Raw genomic sequence first — 13,991 nt, forward strand, 5'->3', positions numbered from 1 at the left:
AATCCCCATAAGGTTAACAGCTGATCTTTCAGCAGAAACTCTGCAAGCCAGAAGGGAGTGGCAGGACATATTTAAAGTGATGAAGGGGAAAAACCTATAACCAAGATTACTCTACCCAGAAAGGATCTCATTCAGATTTGATGGAGAAATTAAAAGCTTTACAGACAAGCAAAAGCTAAGAGAATTCAGCACCACCAAACCAGATTTACAACAAATGCTAAAGGAACTTCTCTAGGCAGGAAACACAAGAGAAGGAAAAGACCTACAATAACAAACCCAAAACAATTAAGGAAATGGTAATAGGAACGTTCATATCGATAATTACCTTAAATGTAAATGAATTAAATGCTCCAACCAAAAGACGTTGACTGGGTGAATGGATACAAAAGCAAGACCGGTATATATGCTGTCTACAAGAGAACCACTTCAGACCTAGGGACACATACAGACTGAAAGTAAGGGGATGGAAAAAGATATTCCATGCAAATGGAAATTGAAAGAAAGCAGGAGTAGCAATTCGCATATCAGACAAAATAGACTTTAAAACAAAGACTATAACAAGAGACAAAGAAGGACACTACATAATGATCAAGGGATCAATCAAAGAGGAAGATATAACAGTTGTAAATATTTATGCACCCAACATAGGAGCACCTCAATACATAAGGCAAATGCTAACAGCCATAAAAGGGGAAATTGACAGTAACACAATCATAGTAGGGGACTTTAACACCCCACTTTCACCAATGGACAGCTCATCCAAGATGAAAATAAATAAGGAAACACAAGCTTTAAATGATACATTAAACAAGATGGACTTAATTGATATTTATAGGACACTCCATCAAAAAACAACAGAATACACATTTTTCTCAAGTGCTCATGGAACATTCTCCAGGATAGATCATATCTCGGGTCACAAATCAAGCCTTGGTAAATTTAAGAAAATTGAAATCCTATCAAGTATCTTTTCCGACCACAAAGCTATGAGACTAGGTATCATTACAGGGGAAAATCTGTAAAAAAAAAAAAAAAACCAACAAAAGGAGGCTAAAAAATACACTACTTAATAACCAAGAGGTCACTGAAGAAATCAAAGAGGAAGTTTTAAAATACCTAGGAAAAAATGACAATGAAAACATGACGCCCCAAAACCTATAGGATGCAGCAAATGCAGTTCTAAGAGGGAAGTTTATAGCAATACAATCCTAAGTTAAGAAACAAGAAATATCGGGGCTTCCCTGGTGGCGCAGTGGTTGAGAATCTGCCTGCCAATGCAGGGGACACGGGTTCGAGCCCTGGTCTGGGAAGATCCCACATGCCGCAAAGCAACTAAGCCCGTGAGCCACAACTACTGAGCCTACGCGTGTGGAGCCTGTGCTCTGCAATGGGAGAAGCCGTGACAGTGAGAGGCCTGCACACCGCGATGAAGAGTGGCCCCCGCTCTCCACAACTGGAGAAAGCCCTCGCACAGAAACGAAGACCAAACACAGCCAAAAATAAATAAATAAATTTATATTAAAAAAAAAAGACACAAGAAATATCTCAAATAAACAATCTAACCTTTCACCTAAAGCAATTAGAGAAAGAAAAACAAAAAACCCCCCAAAGGTAGCAGAAGGAAAGAAATCATAAAGATCAGATAAGAAATAAATGGAAAGAAATGAAGGAAACTTTAGCAAGGATCAATAAAACTAAAGCTGGTTCTTTGAGAAGATACACAAAATTGATAAACCATTAGCCAGACTCATAAAGAAGAAAAGGGAGAAGACTCAAATCAATAGAATTAGAAATGGAAAACAAGTAGTAACAACGGACACTGCAGAAATACAAAGGATCATGAGAGATTACTACAAGCAACTATATGCCAATAAAATGGAAAACCTGGAAGAAATGGACAAATACTTAGAAAAGCACAACCTTCTGAGACTGAACCAGGAAGAAATAGAAAATATGAACAGACCAATCACAAGCACTGAAATTGAAACTGTGATTTAAAGTCTTTCAACAAACAAAGGCCCAGGACCAGATGGCTTCACAGGCGAATTCTATCAAACATTTAGAGAAGAGCTAACACCTATCCTTCTCAAACTCTTCCAAAATATAGCAGAGGGAGGAACACTCCCAAACTCATTCTACGAGGCCACCATCACCCTGATACCAAAACCAGACAAAGATATCACAAAGAAAGAAAACTACAGGCCAATATCACTGATGAACATAGATGCAAAAATCCTCAACAGAATACTAGCAAACTGAATCCAACAGCACATTAAAAGGATCATACACCATGATCAAGTGAGGTTTATCCCAGGAATGCAAGGATTCTTCAATATATGCAAAACAATCAATGTGATACACCATATTAACAAATTGAAGGAGAAAAACCATATGATCATCTCAATAGATGCAGAGAAAGCTTTCAACAATATTCAACACGCATTTATGATAAAACCCTCCCGAAAGTAGTCATAGAGGGCACTTACCTCAACATAATAAAGACCATATATGACAAACCCACAGGCAACATCTTTCTCAATGGTGAAAAACTGAAACCATTTCCCCCAAGATCAGGATCAAGACAAGGTTGTCCACTCTCACCACTATTATTCAACTTAGTTTTGGACGTTTTGGCCACAGCAATCAAAGAAAAAGAAATAAAATGAATCCACGTTGGAAAAGAAGAAGTAAAGCTGTCACTGTTTGCAGATGACATGATACTATACATACAGAATCCTAAAGATGCTACCAGAAAACTACTAGAGCTAATCAATGAATCTGGTAAAGTAGCAGGATACAAAATTAATGCACAGAAATCTCTTGCATTCCTATACACTAATGATGAAAAATCTGAAAGAGAAATTAAGGAAACACTCCCATTTACCATTGCAACAAAAAGAATAAAATATCCAGGAATAAACCTACCTAAGGAAACAAAAGACCTATATGCAGAAAATTATAAGACACTGATGAAAGAAATTAAAGATGATACAAATAGATGGAGAGATATACCATGTTCTTGGATTGGAAGAATCAACATTGTGAAAATGACTATACTACACAAAGCAATCTACAGATTCAGTGCAATCCCTATTAAACTACCACTGGCTTTCTTCACAGAACTAGGACAAAAAATTTCACAATTTGTATGGAAACACAAAAGACCCTGAATAGCCAAAGTAATCTTGAGAAAGAAAAATGGACCTGGAGGAATGAGGCTCCCTGACTTCAGACTATACTCCAAAGCTACAGTAATCAAGACAGTATGCTACTGGCACAAAAACAGAAATATAGATCAGTGGAACAGGATAGAAAGCCCAGAGATAAACCCATGCACCTGTGGTCACCTTATCTTTGATAAAGGAGGCAAGAATATACAGTGGAGAAAAGACAGCCTCTTCAATAAGTGGTGCTGGGAAAACTGGACAGGTACATGTAAAAGAATGAAATTAGATAACTCACTAACACCATACACAAAAATAATCTCAAAATGGTTTAAAGACCTAAATGTAAGGCCAGACACTATTAAACTCTTAGAGGAACACATAGGCAGAACACTCCATGACATAAATCACAGCAAGATCCTTTTTGACCCACCTCCTAGAGAAATGGAAATAAAAACAAAAATAAACAAATGGGACCTAATGAAACTTAAAGCTTTTGCACAGCAAAGGAAACCATAAACAAGACAAAAAGACAACCCTCAGAACGGGAGAAAATATTTGCAAATGAAGCAACTGACAAAGGATTAATCTCCAAAGTTTATAAGCAGCTCATGCAGCTCAATATCAAAAAAACAAACAACCCAATCCAAAAATGTGCAGAAGACCTAAATAGACATGTCTCCAAAGAAGATATACAGATTGCCAACAAACACATGAAAGAATGCTCAACATCATTAATCATTAGAGAAATGCAAATCAAAACTACAGTGAGGTATCACCTCACACCAGTCAGAATGGCCATCATCAAAAAACCTACAAACAATAAATGCTGGAGAGAGTGTGGAGAAAAGGGAACCCTCTTGCACTGTTGGTGGGAATGTAAATTTATGCAGCCACTATGGAGAACAGTATGGAGTTTCCTTAAAAAACTAAAAATAGAACTACCATACGACCCAGCAATCCCACTACTGGGCATATACCCTGAGAAATCCATAATTCAAAAAGAGTCATGTACTACAATGTTCATTGCAGCTCTATGTACAATAGCCAGGACATGAAGCAACCTAAGTGTCCATCAACAGATGAATGGATAAATAAGATGTGGCACACATATACAATGGAATATTACTCAGTTGTAAAAAGAAATGAAACTGAGTTGTTTGTAGTGAGGTGGATGAACCTAGAGTCTGTCATACAGAGTGACGTAAGTCAGAAAGAAAAAAACAAATACCGTATGCTAACACATATATATGGAATCTAAAAAAAGAAAAAAAAAGGTCATGAAGAACCTAGGGGCAAGACGGGAATAAAGACGCAGACCTACTAGAGAATGGACTTGAGGATATGGGGAGGGGGAAGGGTAAGCTGGGACAAGGTGAGAGAGTGGCATGGACATATATACACTACCAAATGTAAAACCAATAGCTAGTGGGAAGCAGGGAGATCAGCTCGGTGCTTTGTGACCACCTAGAGGGGTGAGATGGGGAGGGTGAGAGGGAGGGAGATGCAAGAGGGAAGAGATATGGGCATATATGTATATGTATAACTGATTCACTTTGTTATAAAGCAGAAACTAACACAACATTGTAAAGCAATTACACTCCAATAAAGATGTTAAAAAATAATAAATAAATAATTTAAATAAATTTAAAAAAAGAAAACAAGATCATATATATATATATATATATATATGTATATATATATATATAAAATCACTTTCTTTATCCATTCATCCGTTGATGGGTACTTTGTTTCCATGTCTTGGCAATTGTAAATAATGCTGCAGTGAACATGGGAGCACATATATCTTTTCAAATTAGTGTTTTCGTTTTCTTCAGGTAAATACCCAGGAGTGGAATTGCTGGATCATATGGTAGTTTTATTTTTAGTTTTTGAGGAGCCACCATACTGTTTTCCACAGTATCTGCACCAATCTACATTCCCACCAACAGTGCAAGAGTGTCCCTTTTCTCCATATCCTGGCCAACATTTGTTATTTCTTTTCTTTTTGATAATAACCATTCTAACAGGTATGAGGTGATATCTCACTGTGGTTTTGATCTGCATTTCCCTGATGATTAGTGATGTTGAGCATTTTTTCATGTATATCTCAGCCACTTGTATGTCTTCTTTGAAAAAATGTCTCTTCAGATCCTCTGCCCATTGTTTTTTTTTTTTTTTTTTTGAGGTACGCGGGCCTCACACTGTTGCGGCCTCTCCCGTTGCGGAGCACAGGCTCCGGACGCGCAGGCTCAGCGGCCACGGCTCACGGGCCCAGCCGCTCCGCGGCATGTGGGATCTTCCCGGACTGGGGCACGAACTCATGTCCCCTGCATCGGCAGGCGGACTCTCAACCACTGCGCCACCAGGGAAGCCCCTCTGCCCCTCTGATTGTTTCTTTGCTATTGAGTTGTATGAGTTCTTTATATTTTTTGGATATTAGCGCCTTATGAGATATATGATTTGCAAACATTTTCTCCCATTCACTAGGTTGCCTTCTCATTTTGTTGATGGTTTCCTTTGCTGTGCAGAAGTTTTTTGTTTAATGTCAGAGCCCACATTTTATCAACCGCTCCCCAAATAAAAAAATAAATTGATCTTTAGATTGGGGAATTTTTCATCCAAGTCTTTGACTGGAATGCAAAATACCTGGATTGTGGAAACATCCAGGCGAAAGGGCTCTATAAACATTCTTTAAGAAGCAGTGCTTTGTATCAGCCTCAGAGAGAAAATGTCTTTTGTTAGCATGGGGAAAAAAGGCTCAGATTATGATTGTTGTTTCCTTTCCCTGTTCCTTTGAGGAGCTGCTTCTCCCCAAGTTGATGTGGTTCTGCAGGGCTGAGCCTCAGTGCCCCCTGAGAAGGTAGTGACAATGGCGCAGGTCTGGCCAATCACCGGCCCCCTCGGCTCCTGCCAACCTGGAAGGCCAAGGGAGAGGCATGTGACCAAGCAGGGCCGTCCAGCTCGTCCACAATTTCACATGTCCCTGCTGGGAGAAAGAGATGCTTCCTTTGCTCCTCTGGGCATCAAGCCATAGCGACCTGGGAGTGAGGCATCACGTTTCTCTGGTCAGAGGACGCTGGTCTGCAGACAGAGCCGGAAGGTATGATGCCTGGGAGAGCCAAGCTGCAGGGACCAAGGGGAGGTGGACAGACTCCCAACCCTGCTCATTCCCGAGCAGAAGCAATAAATAAATAAGTAACATCCCCCTTTGTCCTAAGCTAGGCTGGGTTCACTTTCTCTTACTTGCCAATTAAAGCATCCTAATACCATAGGGAAGTGGGTCTGAGTGAAAAGAGCCAGCTCACAATTTCAATACTTCTATTTCTTATACCTATTTCTTACTTTATATGTTATATCCTTACATAATATTATAGGTCATATTATTACTCATTGTATTTATACTTATGTAGAGAATATTTTTATACTTTTATTGATTATCATATTTATATTCTATATCATATTCTTATGTATTTCATAAATTTTGTAAATTCTGAGAATTTCAGGCATACTCCGTTTTCAAATGAAATCACGAAGACAAATGCCAAGGTCAAAGCTTTGGAATTGCCATATTTCCTCTGGCTCCTGTAGCATTGGTCTTCTGTGTATTTCATAACTTAAGTCTGGTCCCCATTTTTAGCTTGTATGTTACCAAGGATGCAGACGGTAACTTCTGGCTTAACCCCACCCCCATGAGATGTCATCTGTGCATACTGAGGAGTCTTTAAATGTGCGTTTCTACCTGAATTGCCAGTTTTGTCTAACAAAACTCATCCTATGATCAACTTCTTTCATTTTCTCTTCTTTCTAAACGGTGTCACTCAAAATGGATTTCCCTAGCTTTTCACGGCTTTCTAGATTTTGTGGCCAAAAGTAGGACTATTTTTCCATTTCTATTCTCTGGGGCCTGGCCTGATGTGTGGACAGATTTGGGGGCGACTTCAGGGTTTTGGGGTCCTTGCCTATCCCAGGGCCTCACCACTTGCTTCCTGAGGTTTAAAAGTCCTTCTTGGTGGAGCACGGCCTCTCATTCCTCAGAGATAACTTAAAACTGGACTCCACCTGGCAGAGGGGTGAATTATTTAGTGACTGCCGACTGTGTGCCTGGCCGTCATAATTTCCATGTGAAATGAAAATAGGTGAGAGGGTTTATTCAAAACGTATTAAGGATTTCAAGATATGGACGGCAGAGCATTAAACCAAGCGCAGGGCCCTGTGAGCACAAGACCAACATGCCTGCACAGGCTGGCCATGAAGCTGGCTCTGCTGGCAGTGTTTTAGGAGCCAGGGACACAACGGTGACAAAATAAACAAACATTTATACCGTCGTGGGGTTTACACTCCAGCAAGAAGAGGTAGACAGTAAATAAAATAAATAATAAAACAGAGAGAGAGAGAATAGTAGAAGTGCTATGGGGGAAATAGATCAGGAAGGTGGGGTAGGGGGTCAGGAAAGGGGGGTTATTTGCTATTTTCATTAGGATGATCAGGGAAGAGCTCACCAAGAAGGGGGATTTGCATAAGGACTCAAAGAGACAAGGGATGCGCCGTGCAGGTATGTGGCAGAAAGACTTCCAGGCAGAGGGAACAGCAGATACAGAGGCTCTGAGTGGGAGCCAGCCCACTGTGCCAAAGAGCACGGGGCGGGAGGGGAGTTAGGGAGGGCAGAGCAACATCAGGTGACGTCAGAGAAGAGAAGGATCTGAAGGACTCCATCTGAGGCCATCCTCATTATCCAAGTGACAGATGGTGGTAGCTTAAAGCAGGGTGGGGACTTCTCTGGTGGTGCAGTGGTTAAGAATCTGCCTGCCAATGCAGGGGACATGGGTTCGAGCCCTGGTCCGGGAAGATCCCACATGCCATGGAGTAACTAAGCCCATGTACCACAGCTACTGAGCCTGCACTCTAGAGCCCGCGAGCCACAACTACTGAGCCCACGTGCCACAGCTACCGAAGCCTGCATGCCTAGAGCCCATGCTCTGCAACAAAGAGAAGCGACCGCAATGAGAAGCCCGTGCACCAAAACAAAGGGTAGCCCCCCTCTCACCACAACTAGAGAAAGCCTGCGCGCAGCAACAAAGACCCAAAGCAGCCAAAAAAAAAAGCAGGGTGGGACGGGCAGATGGTGAGAAGTGGTCAGGCTGCAGATGCATTTGGAGGGTAGAGCCCAAAGGAAAGGGCATCAGAGAGGAACAAGGATGACTCCAAGCTTCTTGGCCTGAATAATGAGAATAAAGTTGCCATCAACGGAGAAGAGAAGTGTGTGGGGAGGAGCAGTTTGGAAGCATCTTAGGAGCTCAGTCTTGGACAGGTTACGTCTGAGATGCCTCTTAGTTGTTCCAACAGAGGCACCAAGTGGGCAGCTGGAGATATGAATTTTGGAGTTGGGGGAGGGAGATACTTATGTGGGCGTCTTCAGAGGTGATGTGGGACACAAGAGGAAAGGACCCTCTGAGAGCTTCGGTCCACCTGGAGATAAGACACACACAGAAGCTTCAAGCAGAACTGGACGTTGTGTGACGAGAATGGAAAAGAGACAAAGACAGTAAATCTGAAAGGAGTTCAAAGTCAGGTGTCAGAATGTGGGGAGTGGCCAGGGCCAAGCCTGGAGGATTGAGGATGAGGAAAGCAGACAGACTGGCCAAGAACAGGACCAGCGGAGCCCACGAGGCCAAGTGCGGAGGGCCCCAGGGCTGCTCCCTGACAGCTCACCCACTACCTCGCAGCCACCATCAGGTCCCGTCCCTTCTACCTCTGAAATACCTTCCAAATCCACCTGTCCCTTTCCTTCTTCATTACCAGCACCCCAGGGACAACCACAGAACTCACCTCTGCTGTTACTTGCCCCTGATGCTTCCTCTTCTCAAGACTACCTGGTCTTAGCATATAAATCACATCTCATCACTCATTTGTTTAAAACCTACATCTATATGGCTTCTCACTGCATTTCAGGTTCAGCCAAACTCTTTTCCAGGGCTTCCCGAGTCCTGCATGATCTGGCCCCTGCCAACGTCTCAGGCCACTTCCCTTCCTTTCTGTGCTGCGACCACACTGTTCTCCTTTGATTCCTGGGGGCAGGGTGGTCCAAGGAGGTGATGAAAAGTGAACGATTCTGGATATAGTAGGAAGGACTTGAATTGAAGCTTGAGACTCTAAGCTTTTTCCCATCTAGGGGCCTTTGCATGTACAGTTCCCACAGCCTAGAACATTCTCTGTACCATCTTCCTCTAACCCGTCTGGTTTCAGAGGGGTCTGGACCCTTCCATATCCCTTACGGCACTTTGCACAGTTTGAAAGGATAGATGTACTAGTTTGTTGTTGGCTTGTGTTTATTCTCCCACAGCGGTCCACAGGCCCCATGAGGGAAGGACCATGCTTGTATATACTGCCGTCTGATCAGCTCCCCTACCCTGGGCGCTAGGCAAACAGACTCTGGATCTAAAGTCGATCCTCATTATTCATGGATCCCGTATTTGAAATTCTCCTACTTGCTAAAATGTATTTGTAACCCCCAAATCAACACTCGTGGTGGTTTCATGACCAGTCACGCACAGAGGACGGGTGAAGAGTTTGTGTCACCTCTGCATATGTTCCCGGTGAGGCTGATCAAGGCAGGGCTCTTGGTTCTTATTTCAGCTCTCAGGCTGTAAACAAGTGTCCCTTTCCCGGGCTCTTCACTGTCACACTTTTCACATTTGGTACTTTCTGTTGGTGACCTCACTGTTAAAGTGTCCCCCAAGCACAAGCTGAGATGCTGTCTACTGTCTCTACACACAAGAAGGCTGGGATGGGCCTTATGGAGAAAAGACGTATGTTAGAGGAGCTTCTTCAGGCTTGTGGTCTTCTGTTGGGCATGAGTTCAATGTCAGTGAGTCAACAACGTGTATTATACATGGTGTCTTTAAACAGAAACACACATAAAATAAGGTTAGGTGTTGTGTCCATGAAAATGTTGTGACCAGAGGCTTGCAGGAACCTAACCCTGATTTTCTGCTGGGGCAATGATGCGTTATTCGCTAATTCTCTTCTAGAGGAGCAAGGCAAGGACCACCCTTCATAGGGCCACCCCAGGAGCGAGCAGGAAAGAGCTGCCTAAGCATTCGCTATTTGGTAGCCACACTACTACCCTGAGAGCCTCCCACCCACCCATGCTCAATGCTGGGGGTCTATAAATCCTGTTAACTAAAGTCAAAGCAGAGATGAGGGCAGAGTTACAGAAACCTAACTAAGAAGTCTGGAACATAAGGCCAGAGGTTTACTCTATATCCTCAGAACTGCTTCACAGAGCTTCAGAAACTACCGTCAACAAAAGCAGGTTTGACCCTAATCAGAGCTGAGGCTGTACTGCAGGTAGATGTCAAATGGCTTCCTCGGTAGTGGGGTGGGGTGGGGGGGGCGGTCCAGAGCTGAGAACTCATTCCAGAACTGGCAGCCCACAGCAATGAGGATCATGTGAAGACTTCTCAGAGAAGGTGGGTCTTAAGTGGGTCTTGGAAGTAGCCACTGGAGAGGGGCAAGGAGCTCATCATTCCAGGCCAAAGGAATCATGGAAACCAGTGTTTCTCAAACTCCTTTTGGCCAAAACCCACAGTAAGAAAGAGATTTTACACCCATACCCAGAAACAATAATTACCCTAACTACACACAGTTCAACTTTTTAAAAATTCTATTCTATTCTAGCCTATTCAGTTCTATTCCATTCCATTCTACCTCATTCTATTCTATTCTATATCATTTTTATTCCAATTTTTTGCAGGTGAATCAATCTGGCTAATAATGGCTGATATGTATTGAGCAACGTGCCAAGCATTATGCCAGGTACTTTGGTACAATATTATATTTATTCCTCAAAATAAAACACTTAGGGTTAGGTAATGTATACCTATTATACAGTTGAAGCCTTCTGAGGTTTAAAGAGGTTGAGTTCTTTGTCCATGCTCAGCCAGCAAGAAGTTTTCCTGACTCTAAATCCTAGGCACTTAGCCCCTACACTGGTGTAGTTATATAGGGGACTACAGGGAAATGAGATGGGATGGTCAGATTTGGACCAGACATCTTGAGATCATATATGATTTTATCTCAGAGGCAAGGGGAATCATGGAAGGGTTTGGAGAAAATTTATTTTTCCAAACTCCTTTTGTTATTATTATAAATATTTCACACGTTATAGTATAATAACAATAGAATTAACTCAAAGGTACCTACCACCTGGTTTTATTATTTTATCCTATTTGCTTTATCTCATTTCCTTTTTTTTAACCTAGGTCATTACATTTAAACTGGGTTTTTTTTGTTGACAGCTTATTTTGGGGTCTTCTTTGTTATCCAATCTGACATTCTCTGTTTTTTAATTGGTGTGTTTAGATCATTTACATTTAATGTAATTATCAGTATGGTTAGATTTAAGTCTATCATTGTAGTATTTGTTTTCTGTTTGTACCTTCTGTTTTTCCATCTCATTCCCTCTTACCCATTTTATTTCAGACTATTTGAAATTTTTTATTTTGTTTTAATATATCTGTTGACTGTTTGGCTATATCTTTTCATCTATTTTTTTAGTAGCTGTTCTAGGGATTACAATATACATTTCTAACCTTTCATAATCTACTTCAAGTTGATATTTTACCCCTTCCTAGTAAAATGTAGACACCTTACAACCATATACATCTTTTTTTCTCTCCCCTCTTCCTGCAATTGTTGTCATATGTAATATTTCTAAATACACTGAGAACCCCACTAATGTTATAATTTTTGCTTTCTAACATACTTGAAGAGCTTAAGAGGAGAAAACCAGTTTATTTTATTTACCCGGATGTTTACATTTCTTTTGCTTTTCCTTCACACCTGAAGTTCCAAGTTTCCCTCTGATATGATTTACCTTTGGCCTATAGAGCTCTCTTTAGCATTTATTTTAAAGTAAGTCTGATGAAAAAGAATTCTCTTACTTTTCCTTAATCTGAGAATGTCTTTATTTTACCATTATTCCTGAAAGATATTTTCTCTTCATATAGAATTCTGGGTTAACAATTCTTTTCTTTAAGCACTTTACTATTCTACTATCTTCTGGCCTCCACAGTTTCTGGTGACAAATCCTCAGTCATATGAGTCATTGTTCCCCTACGTACAATACGTTACCTATCTCTGGCTGCTTTCCAGAATTTTCCATTGTATTTGGTTTTCAACAGTTTGATTATGATATATCTAGGCATGATTCCCTTTTGTTTATCCTGTTTGAGGTTTGTTGAGATTCCTGCATCTACAAATATATGTTTTTCACCAAATTTGGGATGTTTCAGCAATGAATTCTTCACATATTTTGTTTCCGCTCCAATCTCTTTCCTCTCTCCTCCTGGTGCTCCAACAAGAATATTAGAACTTTTGATCTTATTCCACAGGCTACCTGAGATTGTTAAATTTGTTTTTAATCATTTTTCTCTCTATCCTTCAGATTTGATCATTTTTTAAATCTATCTTCAAGTTCACTGACTTTGCCACCTCCACTCTGCTACTGAATTCATTCAATGAATATTTTAATGTCAGATATCATTTTCATTTCTAAAACTTCTCTTGCACTCTTTTTCAGTGGTTTCTGTTATCTGCTGACCACTTATGTCTTTCCATTTGAGAGTGTTTACCTTTACTTTATGGGCATGATTCTAATAACAAAGTATTTGTCTGATGATTCCAACATCTGGGCCATCTCAGGATTAGCATCATTAATTGCCTTTTCCTTGGAGAAATGGTCATTTTCCTGGTTCTTTGTATGTCAAGTAAGTTTGCACCGTATCCTGTACATTTTGAATATTATTCTGTAAAACTCTAGATCCTGTTTAAAACAAAAGCAAACCAAAAACCTCTACAGAATGTTGGCTTTTGTTTTGTTTTGTTTACGCAGGCAGTCAATCCAGTTGGGTTCAGATCATAAGTGCTGTCTTGTCTTCTGTTTGTGGGATTCCATTGTCAGGTCAGTTGTCAAACCCTTTGCAGCACTGCTTTTAGGTTTGCCCTGGGCATATGCAGCTCTGGACCAAGCCCAGGATTTGTGTTGGTTCACACAGAGAATTAGGGGACCCCCTTCTCCGGCTCTCTCCTCTTCAGAATTTCTCCTACTCTCTAGCTCCGCATCCCTTTTCTCAGTCTTCTGGCCAGAAGACAGGATTTCTCTCAGAATTTTTGCCCACAACTAAGTTGCCTTCTGATCAAAGCTGAGACATGAAAGGGGGGAAAAATGAGCCTCTCACCCCTGAATGAGTCATTCTTCAAGTTTTTACTTCCCTCCCCAGTCTGATCGCGATTACCTGAGAGTCCTCTCGTAGCTACTCCTTCTGTCCTGCATTTTGGGTATAATTAGTGGGAGAGATAGGCTTAGAGGGTACACTCCATCTGTACCAGGACAGGGAGCTGATCTTTTCTTTTCTTTAAGTTATTTTTAAAAGCACTTCAGATACTGTTGGCTATACCCTAATACGTCCTTCTCTCATCCGCCTTTTCTCCTTTCGTGTCCAGAAAAACAGCAGCCTGAACTTGGGACTTACTGCTTCCATGTGTTTTACACTTTTAATATGTGTAATATTCACAAATATTGTATAGTATAGTTTTACAAGTTTTTAAACATTACATAAAATGGCCTCATAATGTAAATGCCTAGTATCTAGTCAACTTCTATAAATCTTCCATACTTGCTTAGAAAGCACATATATGCTCTACTGCTGAGTATAGAATTACGGGTATGATTATTGTTCAAGCTTATTCATTGTGTTGTCCAAATCTCCTATAATCTTACTGTCTGTCTTCCTGGCTTATCAATTACTATGGAAGATATGTTAA

The sequence above is a fragment of the Delphinus delphis genome, chromosome 4 (genome assembly GCF_949987515.2).
Source record: "Delphinus delphis chromosome 4, mDelDel1.2, whole genome shotgun sequence".
NCBI classification, from domain to species: domain Eukaryota; kingdom Metazoa; phylum Chordata; class Mammalia; order Artiodactyla; family Delphinidae; genus Delphinus; species Delphinus delphis.